Consider the following 12,132-nt stretch of genomic DNA (forward strand, 5'->3'; position numbering starts at 1 on the left):
TGGAGCCTTACCCCAGCAAAAGCAATTTGAAAGGACATTTGGGGTTAAACGGCAACAGGGAATCAGAGGTGTTCTGTCCTCACCACAGAGAGACTTTCATTCGTTCAAGGCCAGTCATGAGCCCTCCATAACGCAGTCTCTGGGGTGGGGAGAGAAGACCAACAGGACTACGCCCTTCAGGGGGTGCACGGGCTTGTCCATCCCTTTGGAAAAAGGAACTCCTAGAACATACTTCATTTCTTTCAAAATTCTCATCCTTTGAGTTCATGGCCTCGCCCTTCCCTATCTCTGTAACCTCCGCCAGCACGACAACCCTCAGGGGTCTCTGCGATCCTCCAATTCTGGCCACTTACGCTTCCCTGAGTTTCATCGCTCATTGGCAGAGGAAGGGCCGAGGGCGCCCGGTCAGAGGAAGGGCCGAGGGCGCCCGGTCAGAGGAAGGGCCGAGGGCGCCCGGTCAGAGGAAGGGCCGAGGGCGCCCGGTCAGAGGAAGGGCCGAGGGCGCCCGGTCAGAGGAAGGGCCGAGGGCGCCCGGTCAGAGGAAGGGCCGAGGGCGCCCGGTCAGAGGAAGGGCCGAGGGCGCCCGGTCAGAGGAAGGGCCGAGGGCGCCCGGTCAGAGGAAGGGCCGAGGGCGCCCGGTCAGAGGAAGGGCCGAGGGCGCCCGGTCAGAGGAAGGGCCGAGGGCGCCCGGTCAGAGGAAGGGCCGAGGGCGCCCGGTCAGAGGAAGGGCCGAGGGCGCCCGGTCAGAGGAAGGGCCGAGGGCGCCCGGTCAGAGGAAGGGCCGAGGGCGCCCGGTCAGAGGAAGGGCCGAGGGCGCCCGGTCAGAGGAAGGGCCAAAGGACAGGTGGAGAGCGCTTCACATATGAAATTGAAGTAGATTCAAAAGAAAGAGGAAGGCCTTCCTTGGAGGTGTGATGGGGAGGGAAAGATAAAGACTTGGAAAAGCAGAATGTTTCAGTGTAAGTGCCCGGGCAGTCCTGACTCTTCTGAGGGAGGCTGGAGTTGAACAGACTATTCATGTGTAGAGAGCAACCTTTCCAATTGCTCAATAGGTGTCAGAGCAATCAGAAAGGTTGCTCTCTACACGAGAGTCTCTGATAGACAGGACCATGGTTTGACGATAGCTGAAAAAGCCCAATCTGGTTTGTATTGCATGGATTTGGAGATCTTTACTGTGTTTCACGGTTCGATCTACCTTTGTGAAAACTGCAAAGCACTGCATAGCTGATGGGCAATCCCTCTATCAGCTCTAGTTCCTAATCTCTTCTCATCTCTATTTTGTTGTGCCACTGTCCCTCTAAACATTCCTCTCCATTATCCTAAGCCCCAAATGTACTGCCCTACATACTCTTCCTCCACTGTGTTGAACTCCAGGGCTCTTGGTGCATTTAGGCCACATGGTGGAGATTCCTTCTCACTGTGCCTGGGAGATCGGTGCTCCCTCTGTGGGAAAGGGGGCAGAGACCCACTACATCAGGTCTCCATCGCCACCATGCTACCTGGGGTCTCCCCAGCTTGACTTCACTGGGCCTGTATGTGGGAGTGGGTGCCGGCCCGGTGTTAGCATTTCAATGAGCCAGGCTCCCTGGCTCACTTTCTCCTTCCCTTGACTATTGGGCATCTCAGCAGAGGGTTGCTCAACGAAACCTAGTGCAGAAGATTGGGCTGGAGGGTCTGTGGGGTAGGCCGAAAGGTAAGGAGGAGCCATCGAATTTAAGGTCATTTCCTCCCGACCCTGATGCGCTTTGGATTCCGATGCCGGCTGCACCTCGGGCCTTTTAGGCTCCACTCCCCTACCCGGTTGTCTGGCACTAGGCCCAGCCTTTATTTAGCACCTTTCATAACCTCAGGACGTCCCAAAGCGTTTTACAGCCAATGAAGTACTTTTGAAGAGTAGTCACTGTTGTAATGTAGGAAGTGCAGCAGCCAAATTGCGCACAGCAAGATCCCACAAACAGCAATGTGATAATGAGCAGATAATCTATTTTAGTGATGTTGGTTGAGGGATAAATATTGGCCAGGACACCAGGGAGAACTCCCCGACTCTTCTTCAAATAGTGTCATGGGATCTTTTACGTCCACCTGAAAAGACAGATGGGGGCCACAGTTTAACATCTCATCTGAAAGATGGCACCTCCGACAGTGCAGCACTCCCTCAGTGAAAGCCTAAATTGTGTGCTCGAGTCTCTGGAGTGGATCTTGAACCCACGACCTTCTGACTTGGAGGAGAGAGTGTTACCTTAGAGCCACGGCTGACAGCTATATGTACAACCTAGATTATGCCTCTTTTGTAAGAATGTTTTCTAGTCGTTTCACTTACAGGATAATGACTTGGCACCATGGAGTTCTGTGGTGCTTGACGCAACAGTTTAGTGGCGGTGTAAGTTTATAGATCTGTGGTGTAAATTTCCTTGATCAAAGATTGGAGTAATTTTGTTTTTGTGTGTTTGAAAATTGGCCTGTCACAAAATTGTAGCCACTGGGAGTGTGGTCATGTACAGATCAGGATCTATTCAGTGTAGTTATGCAAATCAATGGCTTTTTTAAGCCGGGGGAAGGAGGAGGAGGGTATTTAAACTGAAATCAAGTATGAGGAAGTGCAAAATCTCAATGGTGGCAGTGTTTACTGAGAGGCCTTGGTATAGGGCCAGCAAACCACCCGAGACCAAAACAACAGAAGGAATGAAGAAGTGAATTAGGAAGTATGAGACCAAGCTTGAGTTTTGCAGGTCTGGGGTTTGTTGGAAGAAGGCAGGACTGAGGGAATTTGGAAGTCCTGGGAAAGAATGAATTAAAAAGCAGCAGACTGAGGGTGTATTACACTACAGTTGTGACATTGGCGTCAAGTGACTTCATTTCGCACTGACACTGCAGTTGTGGTGTAAATACCGCTCGAGTCTGGTGTCAGGGACTAACTGACACTGGAGTGAAGTGACACTCGCTGGGAGGGAGTGCCTCCGCTTCACTCTGGAGTCAGTTCGGGCTATAACACCTGGTTTACACATGTTCCATGCCCATGGAAAATCTAAACGGCTTCACACTGGCGCTAAACCTGCAAGGATAGAATTTGCTCTCTGGGCACCCGATGGGCACTTTGGGAGGAGAGAGAATCCTGCATGGCCCATACACTCTCCCCTAAATAAATGCAGGTCTTTCTTTCTTAAACTACTACTCAGCAGCCAGCCAGAGTACAGAAGCTCAGTCCCTTTTGGAAAGGAAGGAATCTTGACCGCTTGGATTTTCAGACTCACATTTTGTACAGACCTTAAATTATCCATTCTCAATGTTCAATAGTTATGCCTGAGTGATAAATGCAGCATCTCAGTTGAAGTTGAGAGCCCCAGAACTAACTCACTGAGTTGGGAGTTTTCCTCCTTAACTCCAAGGAACAGTCATTAAACGTAGTCTACTAGTGCCCAGATAATATTTAAAATCCTAGAGGCCTTCGTGGAAGGGGCACTCAGAGTTCTCCCAGTGCCTTGGCCAACATTTCTCCCTCAATAAAGTACCATTACCAAACAGGCTCATGTGGAGCATAATCACCAGAATGGCCTGTTTTTGTGCTGTACATTCTGTGTAAGATCAATGGCTCATTCAGTGCCTTACTATTTGTGACACATTGCAGCTGTGTGTGTCTACATAACAGTTACTCACTTCAGAAGTAATTCACTGGTGAAGCCTTGGAGATGTTTTGAGAACTACGTAAGTGTTTGTCTATGCAGAGTTTCTTTAAAAGGTTGCTTGCAGCCTCCATGAAAATGCATTTTGAAAGTTGTCCAGCCTTTTTTTACATTGAATTTTACAGCACATAAACAGGCCATTCGGCCCAACTGGTCCACTCGAGCCTCCTCCCTCCCTACTTAGGAACATAGGAACAGGAGTAGGCCATTCAGCCCCTCGTGCCTGCTCCGCCATTTGATAAGATCATGGCTGATCTGTGATCTCACTCCATATACCTGCCTTTGGCCCATATCCCTTAATACCTTTGGCTGCCAAAAAGCTATCTATCTCAGATTTAAATTTAGCAATTGAGCTAGTATCAATTGCCGTTTGCGGAAGAGAGTTCCAAACTTCTACCAACCTTTGTGTGCAGAAATGTTTTCTAATCTCGCTCCTGAAAGGTCTGGCTCTAATTTTTAGACTGTGCCCCCTACTCCTAAAATCCCCAACCAGCGGAAATAGTTTCTCTCTATCCACCCTATCTGTTCCCCTTAATATCTTATAAACTTCGATCAGATCACCCCTTAACCTTCTAAACTCTAGAGAATACGACCCCAATTTGTGTAATCTCTCCTCGTAACTTAACCCTTGAAGTCCAGGTATCATTCTAGTAAACTTACGCTGCACTCCCTCCAAGGCCAATATGCCCTTCCGAAGGTGCGGTGCCCAGAACTGCTCACAGTACTCCAGGTGCGGTCTAACCAGGGTTTTGTATAGCTGCAGCATAACTTCTGCCCCCTTGTACTCCAGTCCTCTAGATATAAAGGCCAGCATTCCATTAGCCTTATTGATTATTTTCTGCACCTGTTCATGACACTTCAATGATCTCTGTACCTGAACCCCTAAGCCCCTTCCCTTTGGACATCCACTTCATCTAACCCTATCATATCCTTCTATTCCTTTCTCCCTCGTGTACTTATCTAGCCTCCCCTTGAATGCATTGGTGAACTCAGATGAAAGTGCACACCCTCACTCCCCCATGCCAGACTCAGGACTGATGGCAGAATTTCTGCAAATTCAGTGGTGCCTTTGGAGCTGGGTGTCGAAACTGAGAGATATCAGGCTGCCAGAAACCGCACTCGCCCTGATCCAGTTACACAGATGTCTGATCAGTCAACAGAAGCTCAATCCTAGTCCAGAAAGGATCAGCTGTCTCACTTACACTCATTACTCTCAACAGAAAGAAATACAAGTCATCGGAATCTCACTCGCAATACAAAAGGATTTTCCATTACTTTCCTAAATAACAGCTCAATGTCCTGTGACATCACTGAGACAATTAAAACATTCTCTCTCTCTCCCTGCTCATCTCCCATTTTGATTCTTCCTGTTCTTGTTCCTCTTTCTCTCGGTGACTCTCACGCTTGGCTGATGTCTCAGGCTCTTGTTACTTCGCTTCCCCCCCATTTCTCTACATAACAAGTTACTACACTTTAATAAGTACTACATTGCCCGTGAAGCACTTTGGCACATCCTAAGGATGTGAAAGGCACTATTTAAAAGCAACTCTTCCCTTTTATACAGGTCCCTCCTCATCTGACTTGTCTCTCTTCTGTCGTGCGCACACTCTGCACAACTCTCTCACCTGTGGCTTCACTACTTGATTCAATTTGTATCTTGAACATTTTTTTTAAACCAAGGCCCACGCAGCAAAATGGCAGCAACATTGGAGGTGGGGACTGAACTGCCTGGGGCTAGAAGGAAGTGCCTGCCCAGGAGCTGTTGTAGCAGATGTGGATGAGATAAGCAGGACACTAGCATTGGGCTACAGCTAGGCCCAAGGCTGGAAGGGAGCTGGGATTGCAGTGGAAGGGAGGCTTTAAGCTGGGCAAGGAGTAAGCAGGGCTGTGTCAGGAGGCAATGTGGGCCCAAGAGCAGGCCTCACAATGCAGGCCTGAGCCTGGAGGTGCTAGTGCCTCAGCAGGACCGAGTAGGGGAGTTTGCACTGAGAGAATGGCCAGGCATGAGAGCTCAAATGTGGGAAGAGCAGAGGGCCAGGGGTGGAGAGGGGTCCAGAGCAAGAACTGATGCAGGACCAGTCAGCTTGTAAAACTACTGCATGTAAAGGAGGCAGAGGAGCCAGATCATTCAGGATAGGTCTCACTGAGACAGTGTGGAACTGGAGCACTCAGACTGGGAGCAGAGCAGAATCCAGGCAAACTAGGTTAAACACACAGGGTGGAGGGGGTGAGAGAGAGTGAGGACAACCAGAGGAGAGGGGAGCATAAGGGAACTGCTTTGGTGGCCCATTAAAGGATGAAAACTTTTTCCATCAATCCAACTGACCCAAGGTTTCACATGATTTGCATGGATCAATCAGCATCATTAGAGGATGGTTATGATAGAGCCTTTCGTGACCTCAGGATGACCCAAAGTGCTTCAAAGCCAATTAAATACTTTTGAAATGTAGTCACTGTTGTAATGTAGGAAACGCAGCAGCCAATTGGCACACAGCAAGATCCCACAAACAGCAATAAATGACCAGCTTATCTGTTTTTAGTGAATGTTGGTTGAGGGATAAATATTGGCCAGGACACCAGGGAGAACTCCCCTACTCTTCTTCAAAATAGTGCCAGGGGATCTTTTACATCCACCTGAGAAGGCAGACAGGGCCTCAGTTTAACGTCTCATTTGAAAAGCAGCACCTCTGACAGTGCAGCACTTCCTCAGCACTGGCACTGAAGTATCAGTCTGCATTATGGGCTCAAATCACTGAAGTGGGACTTGAACCCAGGACCTTCTGACTCAGGAGAGAGTGTTACCACTGAGCCAATATTAGAGGGGTAAAAAATCATTTTGCACTTTGTATGCACTGCAGCAAACCTATAAATGTGTTTTCAGATGGGTAGGTGTGTTATGAGTTTGAACATACAGTGCTCAACATGAAACTGCTGGGGGGTCACACATGACTGAACACTCACAGGGCAACAGCACTCCTCCTATAATCTGAACCTGGCTAGTGTTTATTGAAACCAGAAAAACAGGCTACTGGTTCACAGAGCAATAGAAACAGTCACTAAGGTGCAACAATGGAGTTTCGCTCAGAAAACCAGCAGCAAACACGGGTGAGCAGTGGTTCTGCCTTGTCATCTCCCGTGTTCTGTGGTGACTGTTCCACACCCTGGCTTCCCACCTGAAGATTACAAGAGAGTTTCAGATGAAGATTTGATCTCGTCCTTCCAGAACGCCAACCCTACCGTCTTCAGCTTTCTGCCAGGTGCCAGTGAAAGGGTGAGTTCAGACACTGATTTAATCTCCCGTTAGCATCCTGCGTTGACCCAAGGGAATACTTTTGGAATGAAAGGGGCAAGGGAAATGGGAGATTCAGTTTGATTAATGACAGCTTATTTATTAAGAAATTAATCAACATATAGTATGGCAACAGTCCGACTCGAAAGACAAAGTGAGTGCCACAGCTGGTCAGTTATTTTGCCACACTGCAACATGGTGAGCATCTGAAGAGTCCAATTGTCCAGCCAGTCTTTGCCACCAATGGTGCAGGCGTAGATCACAGGGCTGCAGAGTATTAACTTGAGACCTGATGCTCTTTCTTCTCTGCCCTCCGCCCTCTCTTCTCTTCAGCCTCTTTGGCTCCCTGATACAGCACAGTCCTCCAATGTGGCCTGTTGTTAGCCACATGTTCCCAGCTTGCAGTATTAATGTTGAAAGTTTTCAAGTCCCACTTCCAAACATCTCTAAACCTGAGCCTAGGTCAGCCCAGCTGCCTTGAAACATCTGCAAGTTCTCCACAGAAGAGATCATTTGGAATACACCTATCTTCCATCTGATAGAAATGGCCAAGCCACTGAAAAAAGTTATTAGACTTGGCAACATAACTTCCTCAAGTACTTCAGTATCAGGAACTTTATCCCATTTGATATTTAGAATATGGCTGAAAGCACAGGTGTGGAAAGAGTTTAATCTTCCCTCATGCCTGCTGTAGGTGGCCCAGGTCTCGCTGCCGTACAGTAATGTGATCAGGACACACGTTTGGTAGACCTGTCTCTCGCTCAATGTTACTGTCCTTTTATTCCACGCACAAATTGGCCGAATGTGGTTGCTGCCTTTCCGATGTAAGAGTTCAGCTCGTTACCTAGAGATAAGTTATCCAATACAGTTGATCCTAGGTAGCAACTTGTATACACCTCCTAGCTACAGAATTATCATATAACCCCAATGTTATCCAAGGGAGGTTGGTGTACAGAGTCTCTCAGACACCCCACTGTTGGTCTGGGTGCCCCATCTTGTGGGATGTTGGGCTTTTGAGCAGAGTTTCTTGATGAGGCATCGCAGAGTTTGGCTACAGTATTGTGAATGGGGGACAGTTCCTCCACAATGCACCGCCCCCAGTCTGTGGTTTTACGGCAGAGTTTAAAATCACACGTTGGTGGCGAGGGGGGAGAGAGAGGATAAACAAACTGTCGGCTTTCAGGCTGCCTCCGACATTCACTGTTAAAACATAAAACAGGGCAAAGGGAGGTGGTTGAATCATCACTACAGGCATCTCCCTCCTGAGCAGGCACTGCAAAGGATTAGAAAGCCCCATGAAAACAGGTCAACTACTTCCTCTTTAAAAGGAACAAGTAACCTGAAAAACAAAGTTGCAGAAGAAAGAGGAACTCAACAGTTCTGTCCCCTGCTGCCCGAACCACTTCCCCTGCAGAGTTCATTTCACAATCCCCAGGGTCTTTTATCATTTGAACTTTGTGATCTGTGATTAGTGTGAAGTACAGAAATATAAAGAAGGCAAATTTCACAGCAATTCCCATGTTTGGATTTTTCTACATCACTTCTCACCGAAAATAACCCACCGGGGAAATGCCACTGTACAGAGTGTGACTTCAGCTTCCAGAGGCTCTAACAATAGATGCACTCCCAGCCTCATTGTGACACTGAAGTGCAGAATAACCTCCCATCAACTGCACCCCCCAAACCACTGGCTCCATCAGCCCATCCCCAGCAACCTAATCCCCTCCCCGGCCACTGCCTCAGGATGAACCAGATTGCTCGCAACCTCAGCGTCCTGTTTGATTTCGAACCGAGCTTCCATATTTTCTCTATCACAAAGACCACCTACTTCAAACTCCATAACATCACCTGCCTCCATCCATCTGCCACTGGAACCCTCATCCGTGCCTTTGCCACCGCCAGACTCGACTGTTCCATTGCTGTCTTGGATAGCCTCCCATTCTTTATCCTCCGTAAACTTCACATTATCCGAAACTCCGCTGCCTATATCCTATCCAGCACCAAGTCCCATTCACCCATCATCCGTGCCTTCGCTGACCTACATTGGCTCCTAGCCCCCAATTCCTCAAATTTAAAATTTTCAGCAGCCTGTTTAAATCTCTCCACGGCCTCGCCTGTCCCTCCTCCAGCATTACTGTCAACCTAGAGTTTCCACCGGCCTCTTGTGTATCACCTTCCTTTTGTCCCACCACTGGCTGCCATGGCTGAAACCGACATTGCCCCAGAGTGGAATTCCCTCCTAAACCTCTCCGTCCGTCCGTCCGTCCGTCCCTCTCTCTCCTCCTTTAAGAGCCTCCTTATAACCCATCTTCTTCACCCCTGCTAACATCCCATTGTTTGGCTGAGAACCCAGTTTGTTCCTTATGCCTCTATCAATCACCTTGGGATGTTAAAGGCACTGCGTAAATACAAGTTGTTGTCGTCTCGGCACTTTACGAAAACAGCCAGTGCACTCAACAAGAAGCAGGTTCTCACCCCCACCCCAGATCTTCCATGAGAAGTCGGTCCTGAGGAACTGAACCCCGGCGAGGGTCAGTGCTTTAAAAAGGAGGCGAGGAGACAGGCTCGGGGGGGGTGGGGGGGGGCTGCAATTCACCAAAAACTAGGTCCGAAGTATTAGTCAAATGGCAGGCTGCTATTATCGGTATTGATATAAAAGCACAGTGTTTCCATTGGTCTTTGCTGCTCCGATTAGCACTTCTGCGCAAGACAAGTGCATTAAAGCTCATTTTTGCACATGATCATGGAATGTTCAGAGACCATGCACCAAGTTATTAAGCAGTTAATTTCCTGTTCTACTTCACCTCTGACTGTGGTCCCCCAAATGTACAAACACACAGACAATGTGGGCTTAACCCCAACATTCAGACCAGTCAGTTCATTCTATTCTCCTCCTACAATGAGGAGGTCAGAATCACAAAGCAGTGGGGCTCAGGCACTCAGTGTAGGATTGTTTTTTTTGGTATGGGGGGGGGTGGAGGAATTTACATCAGATTTACTCTGCAGGTTTCCAGAGTTTACTGTAGTGTTTTCACAAACACATAGTACCACTGGACTAGATTGAAGGATTTTTTTTAAACTAAGAACTTAGCATTTCACAAATTTCTTTGTTCCCCTGCTTTTTAATGCTCTCTCAATGGCACAAAGTTTCCAAAATGTTTATCCTCTGCTCTATCTTTCCATCATTAAAGCTTTGACCTGAGTAACAAGCTGCGTGGTGTGAAGTCAAACCATTCATCAATTCTGTCCTCACCCTGTGCTAACATTTTAAATACGACAGCCTAGTAAAGAAGGCCAGAGAGGGGCTGCTATCTCACTGCAAGGAAACCGCTACAGGAAATAACACGGGGCAAAAGCAAGAACGGAACACACCTGCGGGCCTGAGAATGCAGAAGGAGGTAACGCTTGTCAGCACATCACAGCAAGAACATTGTGACAAGTTAGAAACCAAGAGTCAAACACACGCAGACAAGATACTCAATGACACCCCGCAGTCCAGATCAGGGATTAAACAGCAGTCTTTGATTTTACAAAGAATTGTGTGAGAAGAAAGTGGCAGCAAAATATTGCAATGGTTCATCCTGCAGTTACAGTACTAAACCTGAAGAGGGAGTACTGGCTGCCTATTCAACCATGGTGTCATGGGAGCCCAGAGAGCCCTGATACTGCCCTCGAGTGAAGGGTGACCCTCGAGGTCGGGCGGCAGTCAGGAACTGGATCCAGCACCTTGAGGACAAGAGAAGAGGAAATTGGGTAAAAATTCTTATACCTTAGAACCTGCAGAACAGCTGCACCCAAAGGCAAACAGGTCATGTAAAGGAAAAGTAACTCGGGTTAATTATTGCACGATTGCAAGATCACAAAGTTGTTATGGAAATGCCATTTTCGTCCTGCCCCAATACCTTGTTGGGCAAAGGATATCAAGGGACATGGAGTGAAGTACAGATCAGCCATGATCTAATAGATCCGTCAGGGTACGGTAGCATAGTGGTTATGTTACTGGACTAATAATCCGGAGTCATGAGTTCAAATCCTGCCATGACAGCTGGGGAATTTAAATTCAATTAATTAAATTAAACCTGGAATTAAAAGAAATAGTATCAGTAACGGTGGCCATGAAACTACTGGACTGTCGTGAAAACTCATCTGGTTCACTATGCCCTTTAGGGAAGGAAACCTGCCGTCCTTACCCGGTCTGGCCGATATGCGACTCCAGACCCACAGCAATGTGGCTGATTCTTAACTGCCCTCTGAAGTAGCCCAGCAAGCCAATCAGTTGTACAATCTCGCTACAAAAGTGATAATAAGAATAAAACCGGACGGACCACCTGGCATCGGACACGACAAAGGCAAACCAAGCCCAGTTGACCCTGCAAAGTCCTCCTCACTAACATCTGGGGACTTGTGCCAAAATTGGGAGCTGTCCCACAGACCAGTCAAGCAACAGCCTGACAGCCACACTCACAGAATCATACCTTTCAGCCAACGTCCCAGACGTTTCCATCACCATCCCCGGGTATGTCCTGTCCCACCGGCAGGACAGACCCACCAGAGGTGGCGGTACAGGAGGGAGTGGCCCTGGGAGTCCTCAACATTGACTCCGGACCCCATGAAATCTCATGGCATCAGGTCAGACATGGGCAAGGAAACCTGCTGATTACCACCTACCGCCCTCCCGCAGCTGATGAATCCATGTTGAGCACCACTTGGAGGAAGCACTGAGGGTAGTAAGGGCACAGAATGTACTCTGGGGGGAACTTCAATGTCCATCACCAAGAGTGGCTCGGTAGCACCACTACTGACTGAGTTGGCAGAGTCCTGAAGGACCTAGCTGCCAGACTGCGCCTGCAACAGGCGGTGAGCAAACCAACAATAGGAAAAAAACCCTACTTGACCTCATCCTCACCAATCTATCTGTTGCAGATGCATCTGTCCATGACAGTATTGAGTCATAGAGTTATACAGCACGGATAGAGGCCCTTCGGCCCATTGTGTCTGCACCGGCCATCAAGCCCAGTCTAATCTAATCCCATATTCCAGCATTTGGTCCGTAGCCTTGTATGCTATGGCATTTCAAGTGCTCATCCAAATGCTTCTTGAATGTTGTGAGGGTTCCTGCCTCCACAACCCTCTCAGGCAGTGAGTTCCAGACTCCAACCATCC

The sequence above is a fragment of the Heptranchias perlo genome, chromosome 26, assembly GCF_035084215.1.
Source record: "Heptranchias perlo isolate sHepPer1 chromosome 26, sHepPer1.hap1, whole genome shotgun sequence".
Lineage (NCBI taxonomy): Eukaryota > Metazoa > Chordata > Chondrichthyes > Hexanchiformes > Hexanchidae > Heptranchias > Heptranchias perlo.